We start from the raw sequence: 13855 nt of genomic DNA on the forward strand, positions 1-13855 counted from the left end.
TACCAGCAACAAAGGAAATGTAAGACATTAAGTAACTTAGAAGCTGTATTTATGAATCTTAATATTTAAAAACCAAGTTGAGAAATATTTTACCAGTATTTAACTATGAAATCACAGATTTGAATTGGTCTAACTTTAATCTGTCGTATAATATCAAGACTGTTGGAGATAGTACAGATTTATACATTTAAAAGAAATATCGCTAGAGGTAGTACGCAGGTCTGTCGAGTAATATCAAAGCTTCCTGTTAGTACATTGTATAAATGAAAATGTTGAATATACAAAAAGTATACACGAAGAGGTTATAAGGATGACTAGCCACATTGTAAATAAAACTGTCAGATACACAATTTGTATTATGTAAAAATACCTCTAACGATAAGTAAAAGAAAAGCAAAGTATTTTAATAACGGATAGTGCTAGTTCTTGTTTTATAGTAAGTAGTAAACATCTGCTACGATAAATTTAAGTAATAGATGAAAAGGTTATTAGAAGAAAGTGTTTGATACATTTTTACACTAGGAGATGAAATATTTCAAGTTTTGGCATACACATATGATTGTCAACTAACATAAGTTTTATAGAAAAACTATCTAGAATAATGGTTTGAACGTGTATGCATATATTGCGACAACCAACAAAATTGTATTTTAAGAGCGAATGATTTATGTAACGAATCTGCTGAAAATCACAAAATGCCTGAATTAGTATGCCTAACGCAAGTTCTCACTACACTGACAGAATGCAAATCATGTGTTTGACCAGCTTAATTTACCTGAAAACCGCAAACGATCTTAACCCGTTTTGTATTGATATATATCATACATGTACAGTATTATAGTCTTCTATCAAGTGAATGTTCTAAGTGACAAATATCTTTACTATTTTTATTGTTAATGTTTCTTTCACAAACACCATATTGATTTTCCAATCAAGAACAAAGATTAATTCAACAACAATTCAAGATACATAGGTTTTTTTTATTCAACAAAATCATTTTTTTTATCGATATCAAATTATTCAACAATCAATATGTACAAATCATAGGCAATTGAAAAGACATGAATTTCTATTTCATTCACAGTTTTTGATACAATAAAATCATAAACGGGTTACAACGTGTTTATATTTTTATTTTATAGTGGCCAAGGGCAAGCGTATCACAACCATTAGGAAGCACGTAACGCTTATCATCAAAAGGTGATAGCCCCGAGTTGTTGATTGTATATACATGTAACTGATGTTTATCTGATCTAATTGAATTCATTGCACACATCTTGTTCGTCTTATCGAACAAACATTTCACGTACATATCGTGTCGCAAGTCTTTTTTAATGGTTGCTTTAGCGACACCTTTAGCCACTTGTTTCTCTTTTGACGTTGTTGTGATTACAGTACAACTCTCGACAACAGACCTTTCTTGCATACAAATTACATAAGAATACAACTTTGGACGAAGACCGACAAACTCTGAAATGGGATGTGATGACGTTTCGCCTTTAAAGTATTCCGGAATTTTTTTGTTTGATGAATCGTGACAAGGGTGAGATGGTGGATAATCAGACAAATCATACACATGTCTGTCCTGGTGAAGTTCGGAGTATAGATCGAGGGTTTCAATTTCGATACCGAACGAATCGGTGTCTGTAAGTAATAACTTCATTCCATCATGATATTTCGGCTTGAGATATTTGTAATAAAGTTCATACATGACTATTTTCGAGAGCTCTAGAATGGCTTGTCCGGCATATACTCGTTTGTTCAGTAATAATTTGGTTTTTGCATTCTCAATGCCCACCAAATTCTCGCTAAAGATTTTAAATCGTTCAAAAGACGGTTTTGCACAGTATTTTTTTATTTTTTTTCTCAGTATGAGCTAACTTTATGTCTACTCGATTCCTAACATTCTCCATTTTTTTACCGAACACGGCAATGTTCATGAGCTTAAAAAAGTTTTTCTCAAAGTCATTTTGCGATTCAACCCTTCGTTGCGCATTAAATGAGATATAGGGCCTTAGCCAAGGATGTTGTCTAAACTCTAAAATTTTATGAATTTTGGTAAGCTTCATGCCGAGATCTAGATACAGCTGCAGGTTCCTATAATGACATATATATTTTGTTTTATTTTGTAGATTTGGAATTAGTTTTTCCGTTTTCACGCGACCTTTTAATTTTAGATTGGAATGGCTACCATGTAATGCGTTCCAAAGGTCTCTACTGTATGGGGGAGAGTTCATCGTCAGAAACTTTTTTCCGCTCGGGAGCTAGAGGGTAGTCGGAGTGTGCATCGTGTAATGTAACGTTCGGGATACTCTAAATCTTCCTCTAACACGTAGCCCAAGTCTCCCTCTTTTGAAATACTGTCAATGTGAAATTCCTCTATATTTTCAACCCAGCGGAAATCTCCCATGGGTAATGGTTCCATCATTGCTTTCCCATATGGATTATAACAGTCTGTATATAGAATATATGTGTTTGGTTTTGATGGATCGTACGTTTCAGGAATGTATGGGTTGTTGGCTTTCGAGTACTTGTTAGATATCATAGATACGCCGTCGCGAACACCACCCTCAAAGAATAGATACATGTCTGGATCGGTTAGTAATTCTTATTGCACACCTGTCATTTTCAATGCTGCATTCCAAGCTAGACCGGGGCTAGTATAGAATTGGCACGGATCTAATCCATAATGATTTAAACAAGTAGTTCTAAAATTCTCAAAGACATCTGTTAGAAGAAGCACATCTGTTTTTAAATACAAGTCTTGATATTCTCCTCAATTTTGAATATGTAATTCGTTCCAAGCACGTTGTGCATGAACATGGTCAGAATCTGATATGTGAGATTTGCTCAACTGACTATAAAATTGTGGTTGTGATGGGAGTTGTGTTTCACTGAATTTACTTTCCTCGTTTACGTACTCGTATGGATAGACTCCTTTTCTAAGTAACAGTTCCGTCTGATGTTTAGTAAATTCTTTTGAAAAATGTTTGAACTTAGAGCTTCCTCCCTTTGCTAAATTACTAACCAGTGAATCTAAACTTTCTGACATGAATTAGAATGAATCTATAAATCGTAAACTTCCTAAAATAAATGGTATATATTTTTTTCAATGTTGTTTGGTATACATTTGATTTCATGATCTTTGAAAAGACCTTAACTTTCGCATAAGATATGGCCGTCAAATCCTTTCAAATTGTGAAAAACTACAGGGATGAAAGAAGGATGTTGATATTGTATGTTACAAGTTTGACATGCTGCCAAGATTTCAAGATTTCAAGATTTTTTATTTCACTCAGACACACATAATATGTGTAACAAGAGGTCATGTATATATAACATAGTTTGAGTGCATGACAGGCAAACATTCTATACCATAGCATAGTACATAAAAATATATATACGTGTAGTTACATACAAATAATTCAGTGTTCAACTTATATAAAATGTCACTAGCAAACAAAAAAACCACTTAAAGAATAGAGACACTAAAGTACTTTTGTTAATTTTTGAACAAATAAGCTTACACTTTTTAACAATTTCATATTAAAGATTGTGAACATTCCTTTCATTTTATGTTGGTTTGGACTTGTATAAAAATAGGCCGGAATATGTTTTTCCCTTATTTTGACTAAAGTGTCGTTATTACAAGTATATAAGTAATGATACTCGTCCCCAATACCAGTATTACAAAGTGGGCATATTCTGTCCTGTCTTTGAATTCCCACCCATCTTCCTGTTTCTACTGGAAGCTTAATATTTGAAGTTCTAAATTTGCAGATAATTTTCCTATCTTTTGCGTTTAATCTGATCAAATAGTCTTCTAAACCAAAGCGATATTTAAATGTAGAGTATAATCGTCCTCTGGATGAGGTGTCAATTTTATTAAACCAGGATTGAATAAACTGATCGTGTAATTTATGTATAATTGCAGCTTTTAAATAAGTAATATCGGGCAGACAGGTTTTTTGATGGATCCAAACATAGCTTAGACCTACGCTATCCAGGATATGTTTAACATAGTTCAACCATTTAAACTCGATTTGTCCATTTTCATGTAATGAGTACATCAATTTGTACATTCGACTAGACAACTTATTTTCACTCGAGGTAAGTGTATACCAAAATTTAATCATTCTTAATTTGACATCAACCTCAATAGGGTATCTGCCCGTTTCTCCATATACCATAAAATTACAAGTATTTCTGCGTAGACCAAGAATTCGTTTACAGAATTGGAGGTGTATTTTTTCAAGTATACTAACATCCTCATGGCCCCATATTTCTGATGAGTATAGCAAAATTGGAGCAACTAGCGAGTCAAACAATTTGAATTGTAAATCAATGGGTAACGAAACATTTCTTATTTTCTTATATACGGCATATAGTGCTTTTTGGGCCTGTTCCGCTAATTGCTTTTTTGCCACTACAAACCTCCCATTATAGTAAAATAGAACACCTAAGTATGGAAAAGAATCTTGAATGTCTAGCTCATTATCCTGTAATAGAAATCGATATCTGTTAGTATTCTTTCGTTTAGAAAAGATGACAATTTTTGTCTTCTGTGTGTTTACCGTTAGTTTCCAATTCTCACAATAATCCTGAAATTTATTTAGCATTGATTGTAGACCATCTGCTGTCTCTGACATTAACACTGTATCGTCAGCATATAAAATAACAAAAAGCTTTACGTACATACCAATATGATCATGACAAAGTTCATCAATCTTTAGTAAACAATCGACATTTTTTTCCAATAAATAGTCTTCTAAATCATTTAAAAATATTGCAAATAAAAAAGGCGAGCAATTTTCACCTTGTTTTAGTCCGACATTTGAAGTGAACATTTCTGACATTTCATTCCCATTTCTCACACAAGATTTCGTATCAGAATACATGTTAATTAAAACTTTAAATATTTTACCAGTTATGTTACATTTGAGTAGTTTTTGCCACAAGCCTATTCGCCACACCGAATCGAAGGCTTTTCTAAAGTCAACGAATGCACAATATAGTTTTCTACCGGAGGATAAATATAACGTTGTCAAAACGTGTAAAATAAAAATGTTGTCTAGTGTTGAGTGACCTTTTCTGAAACCTGCTTGTGCGTTACTTATGAGTTCAATTTCATCAGATAGTTTGTATAATCTTGCATTTAAAATCGACGTAAAAACTTTTCCCAAGCACGAGACCAACGTAATAGCCCTGTAATTATCCAACTTTTTGCGATCACCTTTGTTCTTATAGATTGGATTGATTATTCCTGTACTCCAACTTTCCGGTATTATACCAGTGTCCAATATTATATTAAACATATCAATATATACAGGTAACATTGTGTCAACCGTACTCTTTATGTATTCATTGACTATATTATCAATACCACAAGCTTTGTTATTATTCAAATGTTTTATAGCATGAACAATCTCATCAGCAGTAATTCTATCATTCAAAATATTATCATACAAACATTCATTTACAGGTGGAATTTCAAATTCCTCCTCTGTTTCATTATTAAGATTCAATTTTTTAAAATAGTCATGTAGTTCGTCTATTGTCAGATCAACTTTACGACGACCTTTAGGCTTATCAATTCTATTCAAAATATCCCAGAAGGCTTTTGGTTTAAATTTGGAAGCTTTCCTCATTTCATGTTCAATATTTTCTTGGAACTTTTTATAGCTACTATTAATGAGTTTTCTGTATTCTCTACCTTTTTTGTTCATTCTTTTCCGATTTCTTTGGCTTTTAAAGTTTTTGTAATCTCTCTTAGATTCATGAAATTCTTTTCTTTTCTTAACACATTCACGGGTAAACCAGGGTTTATCCTCTTTGGTGAATACTTTTTTCCCATTGTGCACTTTTTTTGTTCCAAAAACCTCTCTTGCTGAGTTCAAAAACAATTCAGCAATGTTATTTACTAAATCGTTTACATCGTCTCGCGATATAATCTCAATTGGAGACTCGTGTATATTTTTGATTTTTGAATTAATTTCGTGTAATTTGCCCCTCTCGTCCATATGTACTGTAGTTACGAAATCAGTTTGTTTTTCGTTTACCCATTTACCGATTCTCTCAGTAAGATGAACCGGTTCCTCGTTTTTGTATACGGATTCAGAATATTGAATGGTAAATTTTAGTCTACAGTGCACGTCTGAAATCAAAGGATCAAAGTCTAAAACTTCAAAGTGACATAAGAGAGGAAAAACATTGGACGATACAATCAAATAATCAACTACGCTCACATATTTACAAGTATTCTTACCAATGAGTCTATCATTGCCGACTCTACCGTTTGCAATGTATAAATTATTATTTTTACAAAAATCAAGCAGATTACGACCAAATGTATTTGGTCTTGCTAGGTCTTGACTCGTTCTTTGAAGCGGTACCCCAAAACGGGTTAACTCTTCGTAATCATATAAATACTCATGCAAATCGTCATTTTCATGTATATTCAATGTTTCAATTAAATGTTCATCTGGAACGATATAATCGTCACAAGTATTAGTTCTGGCATTAAAATCTCCGATAAGTATAACTTTTTTGTCATTTTTAATTAAATTAATCATTTCGCCCTGAATCTCTAAAAATGCTTCATTAGAAGCATACCTGGACGTTTCGGGGGGTACATACACACAGCCCACTAATAGAGTGGATATGTTATTACTTGCACGTACCTCTACCCACTGGACGAACTCGGATGGAGTTTTTGGAAATAGAAGTAATGATTTATACTTTTCTTTAAATATTGTAATTATTCCGCCAGATTTTTTTTTTGTGTTAGGTCTGTTTTTACCGATCTATATTTCCCCGTTAAATGGCTGTGATCTCTTACTTTGATGGAATGTCTCGCATAGATTACAAACGGGACGCGCATCTGTTTATTAAAATCGCAAAATTCTAAAAAATGCTCACCTTCTGATGGGAGTTTCACATGTTGCTGATCGTATTTGGAACAATATTCGACATGATTTTCAGGTAAATCCGTGCGCGTGAACCCTTGTAAGCAAAATTGACAAAAATGTGTTTCACAATGATGAGATTTCGTTCTGCTAAGAAACGTATCTAGATTTGTTATCAGACAATAATGTGTTTTTATACCTTGTTGTAACAGTAATAAATTAACGTGATGTCGTGATTCTCTTACCTTTGTAACATACAATGGGAATATTGTCTCATCCTCATATCCAAATACATTCACAGATATATTATTTTGTTTTTCAAACTTATTCACATGAGAAATACGAACAGGGTATTCGATACCATTCATATTGAGTTCGAGTTCATATTTTGTATAATGATTCACAAGTTCTGACATGTCTGCTGTTGGATGTAGAGAAGCAATTACTGACCACGTGAAACATTTCTCGTCATTGTTGAGAATGTTCAACAGTTTGTTGCCTGAATGTTCCTGGAGTGCGAATGTATGAAGATCCTGATAAAGGTGAATATTTCACAGGACTCACTTCTAGTTTAAATGATCCATTTTAAAATCCAATTCGATCCTTCCCTAATGTATTCTTCAAAGCCTAAAAACATCTTTTGAAATGCTTCGTTCAAACCATGTTGTGAAAAGTTCTCATTTGGCAAACAAATGTAAGTCTTACTTCTAAAGTGCGGATAGGACTGCTGCTTGTTTCCATCCTTGTCTACTTTTTCCAATTCCACTTGAATACATAAATACCACTTAATCCCTCTTAGCTCGTTACTTCTTTCTTCTAAATGTGTTCTCACTTCCTGTGAAGTGTTTGTTGCAAAGCGAAGCAAATCCATATCATCGTCACCATTCGGATATATGTTTCTATTATTAGCAACGCCATTTAAACTGCTTTCGTCAGAATAACGACGATCGTTGTGAATAAAAACATTACCTCCTTCCTGCTCTACTACAGTTGGAGAACGCTGTTCTCATGCAGGTTCTGGGGATTGCATTCAACTCGGTCCCGCGATTGGAGAACTTATTCCTAGTTCCGGAGAAGCCGCACGCATTTCCGGAGAAGCTGCACGCTGTTCCGGAGAAGCCGCACGCGCTTCAGGAGAACCCGCGCGCTGTTCCGGAGAAGCCGCACGCTGTTCTGGAGAATCGTTAGCTGGTGAGTTGTGAATTCTATGCGCTTTCATTACATGTCGTTGTAAGGAGAAAACATTGCTCAATGTTTTTGTGCAATACCTGCAAGGTATCCGTTTTGAAGGAATATTCTCTTTATTAATTACCTCATGTACATGCGACATATGGCGAGTTAAGTTGAAACGTCGTGAAAATGTATTACCACATATTTCACACGAAAAACCTGCAAGGTGAGCTTTAAGTTGGTGAGGTATCTAGACTGTCTAGTTTTCTCTTCAAGTCTCGTAATGTTTCTCTAGCTACTTCATCTCCTTCTCCATATTTCTTCAGTAGACCAGCAAGAAATCCGTCTGCCATGGTGAACAATTTAGAACCTGTATGAAAACTGCCTTGAAACAGCTATACTTAAAGTGTGTGGGCGGAGCAAGTGGGCATGTCTAAACTTTGAATGACAGCCATTTCTTCTTCAACTTCTGTTTATTGATGCGAGTCATGAAATCACGAGATGTAGTTTCTACATATTATTGTCCACCGTCCTGTGTTGTTTCAGGATTTGAATCATTTTTTTCTACTGAGTTATTGATATTAGTTTGTTGTTTTACAGTACTTGGTGGTTCCTTCCTTTCATTTGATACTTGTTTTACTCTACTTGTTGGTTCCTTCCTTTCATTTGATACTTGTTTACTGTCATTTAATAACTCTTCGTATTTAGCTCTCGGAATTAAAACTATTTTTTTTGCCATTCTAAATACACTTTAACAAATAAAGTTAACAAGCTTACTTTGATTGAAAATAATCTCTTCTGTCTCTGCTTTGGTCTCATTCCTTCGGCTAAAACTTTACGAATAGTCAATTTATGTCAGATCAATTTATTTTTATCGCTTTTACCGATTGGAATATTATCCATGACAGCATTATAGATTATTTCGATTAAAAACTTTAGCTGTTTATAAGCCAATGACTTCAATATAACTTTTTGTTGTTGCTTTGAAGCAGTATTAAAAATTCAGCAAATTCTTTCATTTTCTCGGTTCGTAAACAATGGTGTCTTCTCCGGGCAATATTTGAGTGCGTAGTGGTTTAATTTCAATCGAATCGTCTTTAATATTGAGTTGTGATCCATGTGGATTTATATCTATCAACAAATAATCGTAACGTTTAAGATATGTGTCTCTAAAATATGCAGTTTGTCTTGGAAATATTTGCCTTCCCAACATTTCAACTTGTAACTGATCGCGATAATTCTTAAACAAAATAAAATAATGTGTGTTTAGACTTAATATTCTCATAACTTTACCTTTTTGAAATATATTTTGCACTAATTCATAACAGTAATGTGTTCGTGATGTGAACCAACGCAGAACATCTTCATTAGATCTGGGCTATTTACTCCATCGGCCATGCAGTCATCGATGACTAGTAACTTATGTCCGCTAATCTGCGCCCATTCTTTAAACTGTTCTTCATCCGGAAGTCCCTAATGGAAAGTTACTTCTTTCAACTTTTGCTTAATGTCGCCAAACAGAGACTGCCATGTATCATAACAAATAATGATTTTGGTTGGAGGCTGTTCAAACATTCCATCTGCATGTTCTAATATCTGTTTTGTTAGATATGTTTTACCGGATCCTGTTGGTCCACATATCATAACGGTTGTAGGAGTTTGAAATTTGATCAAACTTTCTTCTACCCACCATTTATCTTCCATGACTCAATGTAGAATGAATAGACATACACAAAACAACACAATATATATATTCCATTATTTTATTTCAGAACAACATTTCTGTTTGATATCATTATGGTGAATACAAAGCGGAAAAGAGTTTTCTATGTAATTATATACAATCCTATCATTTTTAACATGATCACTATCAAATATATTTGTTATAGATTTCATAGTCATCCCTCTACATCGATTAAGCAGAAAAAACAAACAATATTGTCCACAAACATTCGAGGTTGTACTCTGAATGCGTTTATGGTTATATACAAAATTGGAGAAATCAAAGTCGAAATATCCTGACGAGTGTCCATAACTGTCAAAGAATTCTCCTTTCTTTTTTGATTCCATGTATACAGCTAGCCAATGCTAGACACCTATAATCATTTTTCTCATCGCAGGATCACATTCGATAGCACATCGAAGTTGATGGGTGTTCATGACTGTGCAATAATGTCTCTAGCAGCGTTCATTTCAAAATATCTTGGATATTCAGCATAGATGATACAAGTGATTGTTTCTGTGAGAGCAGTTCCGAATGTGGCTTCTAGTCTTACGTTACCCTGCTTTAATAGGGTAAGGTATTGACTGTCTTGAAATATGGGTTCCAAATTGAATGTGTACAGTGAATAACCGTTGGCTATATCAATATTCAATCCACTATCATTCAACCATTAACCACTGGTTTTAAACATATTTGCTAGAACGGGAATGGTAGTCTCACCGCCTGTCGAGGAATAATTCAATTTTAAAGGAGTTCTCCCGACGGGAATACCATCAACAAATAAACCAACAGATGTAACATTATAATGTTTAAAGTACCATGGATTTTGACTATAATCTCCAGTTGCAGCTGTAGACTTCACAAATCCTACAGTGATGAAGTTTGGTTTCATTCCTTGAAACATATTGTCATATGTGTAACTGGACGAACCCGTTGGTATAGCCATCTGTTCAATGAGAGATTGTGGGAAGGGGTACTTTGCATTAGTCGTATTTAGAGCTTGACTCTGTGCATATATAACGGCAGGGTTCACTTTGACTTTAGCCACACGTAAACATATGCTCTCCAACTCGATTTTATAGCTGGCATTAGCTGCATCTGTCACAAGGCAGAACTCTGGTTTAGATCTGTACATTTTTCCATTAACATTTACTTGATTAAGTAAATATCTATCCATTTTGAATAAATCGTGATACAGAGGACCTTGCATGTCACAGGTTTTACTACCCTCAAACAGTTTCGCTCTAGTCAGTAGTTCAAATTAGATCCAGCCCGCACATCTGCATCATCCATTCCTCCTTCAGTATCTTGGTACCATAATTGTGTGGCAAGTTGGGAAGGTTTGGCAACATAGCCAAAGTTTAACAGTGATTGAATGTAAGCTTTATATGCCTAATGGTTCGTTGTAGACACCACAGGCTTTCCCTGTAACGCCTGTCTACTTGTGAAAACATGGCAGGTAGAAACAAATTTACAGGCCCAATGTTCTCATCTACAGCAATGTTGCTTCCATCACCCTTTTTTATTTTAGCTTTCACCGACATCATTGTGTTTTTCAGATCGATGTATTCCATACCATTTTGACCGAAAGTGACGAACTCGATGGGGGCTTCGCCGACGACTTGCGAAATGCGAAGAACGTCTTGATATATATATTCTCTACAGCTGTCTGTGTTGGAGGTAATTCAAAAATTGCGAGTTGTGAGGGTTGAGCTTCCGTGAAATAATCACTGTTTACTGCAGCCATGATGGTAGAGATTTCTTATTATAACCTTTCTGCTTCGCCGTTTTTTGTTTTTTTGTTATAGGTTTCTTTTTGATGACTGGTTTCTTTTTTGTAGCAGATTTCTTTTTTATCACAATTTTCTTCTTGGACCTAGCTTGTGGTGTGATGTTTACAGTTCGACGTTTCTTGTTAGACTGATGATAGGGTGTATTCCGCTTTCTTTTTATCTCGGATTTGGCTTGTTCTATCACCTGTTGAGTTGGTGAAACTAGATTTACACCAAGGTTATGTAATGCTATAGTTTTCTCACTTTTGACATTATCAATGGGAATCATGAACTCCTTAGTGTTGGTAGATATACCACCTCCATGCTGTTTCACTTCTCGATTGATATCGATAGATGGATTAATTTTGCCACTAGTAACGTTTTTGTAATACTTCATTCATTTTTCCACGTTGGGAACGTACATGTTTGAAACATTCATGAGTAAAACGGATATGATTTGAAATGTAGTGTTATCGTCACCGATTGTTTTAAAAATGAAGGAACTTTGCCTTTCTCATTTGTTATATATATTTCGATGTCTCTAATCTCTGATTTATTTACCGGTACATATTGAAAGATCGTGAAAGATTGGGTCCGGTTAGCTTGCTTGTACGACTTCACCATGCGGAGGAGACTTTCCTTTTCACCATCGATGATAGATCCATCACTTACGTCGCAATGTACGTATAAGTTTTCCTTTGTTTTACCAGTTCCAACTAAATAAATGTTTGCCAACGCTACCTGCCAGAGTCCAGGTAGATGCAGGGTAGATTGTAAATGAGTGCGAAAATGATGCGGTTCATTATCTGGAAAATATTCCTTGTTCTTATTACTGTTGATTGTGACGTAGTGCGTCATGATCAATGTCTACAGAATCAATAATGGTATCTGCATCGACATATGAATTATATTTGGCAGGCCACCCCAACCGTTTTACTAGCCGCTGTTTTCTACCACTTATCTTGCGCGTCTTGATTTTCTTCTCTATGTAAAATAGTGAATCTATGTTCTTATCAACTCTCTGCAATTCTGATTCATAAAAGTTACCTTTGATTACTTCGTTTAGAAAATCAATCAGCTGATATTGGGGAATACCCTGCAATAAATATCGTCTGTGTACCTTAAATATTTCTGATGACCACTGTTGTTGATAGGCACGCTTAAATAGTTGTTTTGCGTGAGATATTCGAACGAGACTTCCTATTTTTAATCCATATCTGATCCTCTTTTTGATGGGGGCTTAGCTGGTTTCTTCGATTGATGTTTTATCGGTTTCTTTCTTAAGTACAGATATGCAAAAATATCTGCCTGATTTTCTTTGTTGACATTTTTAGGAGCTATACCATTTAAAGATCGATGTGGTGTAGAATTGTAACTATCAACCAGTTTCTGTAGAATGTCAGTATATTTGTACGTTCTGTGTTTTGTAAAGTATCGAAATAGCATTATTAAACTCTCCACCTTTGTCTGTCCGAAGTTTGTGAGGCACTCCACTTCTTTCGACAATTTTCTTGAAAGCGTTTAAAACTTCTTTTGCCGCTTTGTTTTTCAGAGGTTCAATCCATAGATGTCGACTGAAGTCGTCAATAACCATCAAGAGATATCGCACTCCCGAATTATGTTTGGATAGAGATGTCATGTCTGCCAAATCAGCATCGTCTTGTTCACCTGGCCCGCCAACTTCAACACGTGCACGTTTAAAAGAACGCCTAACTGGTTTTTGTAAACTATAATCATCAAGACTCTTTATATATCTTCTGATCTTATATATGCCAAAGGTTTTAATACCTTGTGATTTCAATATTTGGTGAACCTTCACGGGACTGAGAAATGCACCACCATTCTCTTTATTATAATATACGTCATCTATAAGTCGTTTCTCTGCCTCAGTCAACATATTTGAAAATAATGAGACAAAAACATTTATGTACAAACTTTTATTTACATTGATACATATTACAACGTTTTGTGAAACCATTCTTCTACACGATTCAAGGACATGACCATTATACCGACTTTCTGTTTCTATTTTTCTGTTTTAAGTTCATTACTTCTCCATTCGANAAGTATCATTCATTTTGCGTTGCACGTTGATATATCCTATTCAAATTGGGCGGGTGAGGTAAAACACAATGACGATCAATACACTCCACAGAAAAGTTTTTATTATCCCAATATTTCAGTGTATTTCCACACTTATAACAAGTAACGTAATCACCGACACCTTCGTGAAAAAATCCGTCTCTAGCCAGCTGATAAGGGGTCTGACGAAGTTTAAAACCCCA

General features: G+C 34.8%; 1 long non-coding RNA gene across 1 annotated transcript; it reads left to right on the forward strand.

Moving 5' to 3' along the window:
- Nucleotides 1-7966: 7966 nt before the first annotated feature.
- Nucleotides 7967-13626, forward strand: LOC110462333. Its single transcript, XR_002464260.1, has 4 exons — nucleotides 7967-8096; nucleotides 11358-11478; nucleotides 12148-12250; nucleotides 13123-13626. It is a non-coding gene; the product is annotated as an uncharacterized LOC110462333 (long non-coding RNA).
- Nucleotides 13627-13855: the final 229 nt, after the last annotated feature.

The sequence above is a fragment of the Mizuhopecten yessoensis genome, unplaced genomic scaffold, assembly GCF_002113885.1.
Source record: "Mizuhopecten yessoensis strain PY_sf001 unplaced genomic scaffold, ASM211388v2 scaffold1447, whole genome shotgun sequence".
NCBI lineage: Eukaryota > Metazoa > Mollusca > Bivalvia > Pectinida > Pectinidae > Mizuhopecten > Mizuhopecten yessoensis.